Source organism: Octodon degus, unplaced genomic scaffold, assembly GCF_000260255.1.
Source record: "Octodon degus isolate 3935 unplaced genomic scaffold, OctDeg1.0 scaffold00090, whole genome shotgun sequence".
In the NCBI taxonomy this organism is placed as follows: domain Eukaryota; kingdom Metazoa; phylum Chordata; class Mammalia; order Rodentia; family Octodontidae; genus Octodon; species Octodon degus.
Window position 1 is genome coordinate 4,811,640 of NW_004524666.1, and position 7,245 is coordinate 4,818,884.

At 38.1% G+C, this 7,245-nt stretch overlaps 1 pseudogene; it reads left to right on the forward strand.

Annotated features, from left to right (window-relative positions):
* The first annotated feature begins 3,168 nt into the window (after nt 1-3,168).
* On the forward strand, nt 3,169-7,038 carry LOC101562345 (annotated as a pseudogene).
* The last annotated feature ends 207 nt before the right edge of the window (nt 7,039-7,245 follow it).

A 7,245-nucleotide genomic window follows, 5' to 3' on the forward strand; every position in this document is an offset into this window, starting at 1 on the left:
TCACTGGAGAAAAACATGACATTTGAGCACAGATTGGAAGGAGATGACAGTTAGCATGTGGATAATCCAGGTTTTCACAACCTGCAGTCATACTTACAATACATGTCAGATAATTATTTGTACTGGGGACAGTCCAGTGTGCCATAGGATGTTTAGCAACATCCTCAGCCTCTACCCACTTGTCCCAGTTGTGACAACCAAAAATGTCTCCAGATGCTATAAAAAAATCCCCTCGGAAGATCAAGAATCACAGTTGAAAAGTACTGGTCTGGCTGGAGGTGGGAGTATGTCTAATAGGGCATGAAAAAAAAAATCAATATGTAGTTAGAGTAGAATAAAGGAGTAGGCTTAGGCTGAGATGAGAGAGGTGAAGGAACTAATCTTGTAGGATTTCCAAGGCCATTGCAGACACTTTGTCTTTTACTCTGCATGGAATGAGAAGCCATTAGAAGACTTAAAGGCAAGTATGAGTAGGCAAGAGCAAAAGCCAGGAGACTTACTAGAGAGCCAGCACTGAACTCCAAAGCGCAATGGTAGCACCTACTAAGGTACTGAGGAGTGGTCAGATGTGGGATTTATTTGAAGATAACAAACAGGATTTCCTTTTGTGGGAAAAAGAGGCTTGAAACAGAGAGCAGTTAAATATCCTTAAGCAACTGGAGGCTGTGTCATTAATCCAGAAAAGAATTGCAATAGAGAGCAGAATTGGGAGGGCAGATTGGGGAACTCATTTTAAATCATTCCTTGGCAAGTAAAAGACAACATTTTTGTGTATGTCATTATGTTTTAAAGCTGTGGCAAAATTTTCACATGTGGATGTAATACAGGGTAACAAGAGAGCAAAAAGCTTTATTTGAATGCAAAATCTACTTATATACTTCTCCTTGGACTGAGTTATTTTTCATAATGATTTTTTTCTAATATAAGAATCTCAAAGTGGGCATGTAATAAATATCTACCCTATAAAGAAAAATGTCTTCATCTTGGTGTTTGTCAAGGGATGTCTCAATAATGTTATTTTTCCCTGAAGGAAACCTCTAATTGTTCTAAATTCAAATGTTATTACCCTAAAATAAATGTTATTATCAATAGAGATCTAAAGCAGTAGAACTGGGTTCCCTCAGCCCTTTGTTCTTACTTCTCTTACAGAAAGATCATTTTGTATCATTGCTTGTCTTGGGTCACTGGATTTGGAGGTGCTCAAAAACATGGGCTAGAGTTTACTTGCTCCTGTATTATTCCTTATGCTTGTTACATAATAGACAATAAACATTAAATGCTATACATGAATGAGAGAATAACAAAATGATCACAAACCATTAAACAATATGGTATACATTTAGGGTATAGCAATAGGCACACAAACCAGTCTTAGGAAGGCAAAAACCACAGCTGTATTCCCTTTTCTTTCCTTTGCCAGCACTCCCACCTGATGAGATAGAAGACAACTAACTTAGAAATTAGTCGGATCTCATCAAGAAATCAAATAATTACAAATTCTGATGAGATTGTGCTGTGCGTGGGGGATCTACATTGTTGGTGGGACTGTAAACAGTACAGTAAAACCTTGGTCTGCGCCATAATTCATTCCAGAAGCATGCTTATAATTCACAGCTCACATATCAAAGCAACATTCCCCATAAGTAATAATGGAAACTCTAATGACTCATTCTATGACTCAAAAATATTCAGATAGAATGACTGTAATATTGTAATATAATACAAAATAAAGAAAATATAAAATACAAATATAAATAAATTAAGTAACATGCATTTACCTTTGAAAACCTTCATGGCTGGTGCGAGGGAGATGAGAGAGGAGGGTTATTGAAAAATAAGACTTCCACCATCACTAACAGAATCACTGTTGTCTATTGGCTCAGTGGAATTTTGTTCTTTTTATGTAGATTTAACAAGGAACCTATTGATGACACTTGCTTTTGCCTTTGTTTGAAAAGTTCACAGAAATTTAATATTGCACCATCATTAAACAGATTCACCATTTGCCCTGCAACTGTCTTATTTGGGTGTGGTTTCCATCAAAATTTTGCACTCTGCCCCACATTTTATACATCTCCCTAATCTCATTTGAAGTGAGGTATTCCTCTACCTTTTTCTCTTCTCCTGCAGATGAGATCTTCATAGCCTCATGCTGTTGGGAAATGATCACCCAGGATCCTGCAGTGAGAGAAAGAAAGAGAGAGAAGAACCATGGGCTCAGCTGTGATCATCATCACTGTCTACATTGTAAGACATTGCTCATTTATCAAGTTAAAATTTATTAGAAATGATTGTTCACCTTGCAGAACACTTGCACAAGTTACTTGCAACCCAGGGTTTCACCATATTATCATGGTTCCTTAAATTTATTAAATTTGGAGCTCTATTTGCAATTTTCTATCCTTAATTCTCTTATTCTTTTTTTTTAAGATTTATTTATTTGGTACAGGGCCTCACGACACAGCTTGGACTCATAGTTATCCTCCTATCTCAGCTTTCCCAGTGCTGGGATTATAGGCATGTGCCATCATGCCTGGTTTCAGTGGCTGGCAGGGTGTGGGGCTGGCACAGCATATGATATCAGGGATCAAATCTGGGTCCTTTCACTTGCAGGCAGATGCTTAGATTGCTGAACTATCTCCCTAGCTCCAATTCTCTTATTTTTTAGTTTATTCTCTTCCCAACTCCACTTGCCACCCTTCAGTATGGAAATCAATTTGGCAACTTCTCTGAAAACTAAACTAGAAAATCCATTAGCTCCAGCTATTTCCCTCCTAGGTATCTTTCCAAAAGAATTAAAGATATATTAGAGCGATATATGCATATGTATATTTAAAGCAGTATACTTTCTAATAGCTAAATCGTGGAAGCATCTTATAAGTCCCTCAATGGATGAATGGATAAAGAAAATGTAATATTTACACACAGTGGAGTACTACTCTGTCATAGAAAATAAACTCGAGTCATTTGTAGGAAAATGGATGCACCTTGAGACCAGAATGGTAAGGGAAATAAATCAGACTCATAAGCCTAAATGTCATGTGATTTCTCATATATGAAAAAACTAAGTTATACATAAAGAGTAAAATAAAAAGTAGATAAGAAGTACAGATAGAGATCATTATCATGTGGGAAAAGGGTCAAGAGATGGAGGGGATGGGAAAAGACATGAAAAAAGGAATTAAGATGTTTGTGTATATGTACCAACCCTACACAAGGAAGGTAAGTATAATGTACTGCAAATGTGCATATATAAATAAGTAAACAAATAAACAAACAAACTAGACTTGAGATGGAATCCCACCCACTAGTTACATGAATTTGAACAAATTACTAAGTGATAGGTCACTGCTAGATACCTCATAGACAGACTAGTTCCTGCTCAGATCACCAGCAGGACAACACCTGGTATGGAGAATTTTACACAGTCAAAAACTCTTTCAATCCTAAAGTAGTTACTTTAATTCTAATGTGTATGCATATTATTTTAGCTTTAATTTCATAATGGGTAGATGGATGTGACAGGCCCTCTGTCTTAATTTCCCCTCTGACTCTCTGTTTAGGTCCTTGGAAGACACTGAATAGATCAAACCTACTCACTTTCCTGGAAATTTATGCCAGTGAGGAGGAAGACTTTACACAAATCAATTCATAGGTAATGGTTTGTGGTTGTGGTAAGTGCTGGAGAGGAAAAGGAAATGGGAATCCAACCACGCTGAGGGGAAGGCAAAAGGAAGATGAGCTTTTCTGAGGTAGTCACCTTTCACGTGAAAATTGAATCATGATTTAGGGTTGAAGGGTGGCATGTAGAGTTGGGAAGTGAAGAAGCTGGGGTATAAGAAAGTTGATATAAAATTGGTAATAGAGCTCCAAAAGTAATAAATTTAAGGAACTGCTATCAGTCAGATTTTATGAATATCTTTATCAATGAAATAAAGACAACATCCCTTGTAGACTTCAGGCTATCTTTCTCAGATAAGTGAGTTACCTGAAACCCTTGTTCTGTGAGCAGCACATCACACATGTCACACACACACACACACACATTCTCTCTCTCTCTCTCTCTCTCTCTCTCTCTCTCTCTCTCTCTCCCCCCCCCCATAAAATCCCACTGAATCACTTGGCAAGCCCCACTTACCACTCTGGCTTCTGGTCACTTTGTCTCTCATCTAAGTTCTTCTGAGTCACTTCATAGATAAGGCACTTGCCAGCTATTTTCACTGTTAATAAAACTCCACCATTCACCTGCAGTAGGCCCCAGCCATCAGGCCACCTTTTCTACATTTTCTAGTGTTCACAGTATCTAGTGAGGCCACTGATTCATTGGGTGGTTATGGCTACTGTTAGCCATTTAAAATTATAGCTAAACCTTGTATGCTGGCGTTTGTTTTTAATGAAGCCTATGGACCAAAGGTCTTTCTCAAAGTTTTACTCTTTTCTATTTAGCGTGGAGGAAATGAAATGAAAGGAGTACTTCCTTTTTATTTAAAGAATCATTAGACATAAATGGCCTCAACCAAATGAGGAAAATAAAACATGAAGAATTATGCCAGAAGTTGCCTCTTCATTCCCTGGTGTTTTCACGAGAACCCCTGTGGCTCATGTATTTATGTTAACTCTATCATAAAACATGATCTTTATTGCAACTTGCTCTATAAAGTTTCAGCTCTGAGGCTCGTTGACTTCTCTCTCAAACTATTTTTGCAAGCTAGTCCCTTTTGAGAAATCCTTAAAATATTAAGAGGCACAACTAACAGTTTGCATTCTAATCCATTCTTCTGTTGTAGTCACTTTAGTATCATCAAAAAAGAAGAAATCCAGCAAGGAATTTTTTAATTCATCACAACTTCCTATCACTACTCCTATAATTTTGGAAGTAAAATTGCCAAGTATTTTAGACACTTATGAATTGTTTGTAGTCTTAAATTTCACACATTTTATAAACATTGTCAGAAAGATTTCCAAATTCCCATTACTATGAATAACTACATGTTTGCAAGCTGTCAACTTTCACATTTCTAAATTTTATTTTTATTTTTTTACATTTTGAAATTTTTTAAACTGACTTTAATCACTCATACTGAGGGAAAACAGTAACATTTTCTATACAGAACAAATTGCAACTAAATAGGAAATTTGGAAAATGAGCAACCATAGAATATTCTTCATTCAATTCATTTTGCCTGAGTGTGGAAAACAAAAGAAACTCATATAACTGTGTTCTTACTGAAAGAACTTACAGTCTTCCTGCAGCAATGTAACATGCAAACTGTTAACACAGAATTAGGATGCTCAACTTCACTTTGCTAAGGGTGGCTATTCAGAAGAGGCAGGTGTTTCTCTGTGTCCTGACCATCTTCATGGCCTGGTGAACTGAGACGTGGCCTCAGTGCCAGCTTCCCCGGTGGCCCTGTTGGCATCATACCTCTCCGTTTGGAGAGCACACTGGCATACCAGCCCTGCGTGTTCCAACAGCTCTGGCCATGAGGTGCAACTGATAATGAGCAGATTCCAGCCCCCCTCCTCCTCTTCATAATCAAGTAACCTTTATAGAGCACTGAAAAAAGCAGTAATAGAGGCTGTCCAGACTCAAAGAGGCTGAAGAAGTAATGAAAAGCTCTGGATCAGTCATCTAAAGGTGTTTTATGTCAATGACTATGCTCAGGAAGTGAAGCATAAGTAGGCGTCCAAGATATTTAGAAATCTTCTGAGCAAACAGAAAGGTGTTACAGCCTGATCCTCAACTCTAAAAGAACCCTCACTGCTTTTAAATTCTCTACTTCTAGGGTGATAATGTCTATGTCTACACATGCCTAACAAATGCTTTACCTGGCTTAAAACTCATTACAATTAGTAAAATAATCATTTAATAACACATACTTTACTTAGATAAAAAAATTACAAAGATGCTAAAAAGTGATTAAAACAAAGGGGACTTTAGGAGACAGATAGATAACAGTGTTAATGTTATACTGCAGTTTTCAAATGTAAATTGTCACTATTTAGTAAAGGGTGAAATTAATTTAATGCAATCAAATTCTTTTAAAAAGGAACGAGAGGCCAGACCCTGGGTTGTGGTCCCTGAGAACTCCAGCACCTTCCTCAGCTGTTGCCTTGTGTTTTGGCATGTCATCCAGGAACAAATTTGCCAACTGAGTATACTGCTCAATATCCACCAGCAACATTACAAGGATCAGGATATCCCACCTACCCCAGGCCCAAGGGTACATTTCTACCTTCCTTGCCTGACTGCTTAGTCCCACTACCTCACTATCCAGATGCTGTCCAAACCAGACTTACCATATAGAATCAACCCAGTGTATTATCGCCACGCAGGTGGACCCACAGGAGACTCATGGATGCCAGCACCACCACCTCCACTGTACTGCCCACCTGGACTGGAATATTTAAGTAAGATAGATCAGAATTTGGATTCACCAGCAAACTGAACTTCTGGAAGTCTTAACAGGCTTTGAAACAAATGCCAAATTTGCAAATAAGAACAGCGTTGAGCAGAGGATTTACTTTGCAGTAGACAATACTGGTTTCTGAGCTTGAAATTTCTGAAGATCAACTAGGCCTTAGACCCTGAGGGTTCTTGATAATTTGAACCAAGAAGTCCTAACTATGGAGCAGCCACTGAGGTGTAACGGCTGTTGTTTCCTCAGCTGCCTTTAGGAGACTGAAATCCAAGGTCCTCCTGGTGTCCTAGTGGGTTATGTCACTCAGACATGGCACCCCTTGCTGCCAAAGTATACTGTTCATAATGAGAGAAGAGAGGAGATATTAACAACTGCAGGCCCATGTGCTCTGTGCAGGTGCTGTACAGATACTGATTTTAAGATTAAATCTCTTGACAAAGAATCTACAATTGGCAAGATTTCCAAGCACTGGACTGGGTTTTTGAGAGACACAGTCATAGATGCCGACAACTTCGGGGTCCAGTTCCCTTTGGACCTTGATATGAAAACGAAGGCTGCAATGCTTGGTGCCTGCTTCCTCACTGACTTCATGCTTCTTGAAGGTATTTTAAAATAAGAACAAAGATCAAGAGCATGGTAGTGGACTTCTGAAAGAAAATAGCCTCAGGAAAATTGAAATCTGTAATTAAGACTATGTAAAGAAAACTTAATGGTTGTCTTTTCCTTATGGAAATCACTCATATATGTAAGAATAAAGCCAAAAATAAAAAAAAAAACAACAGAACAGGAAAGAAGAAAAACACTAGGAGAGAAAAGGAAAGGA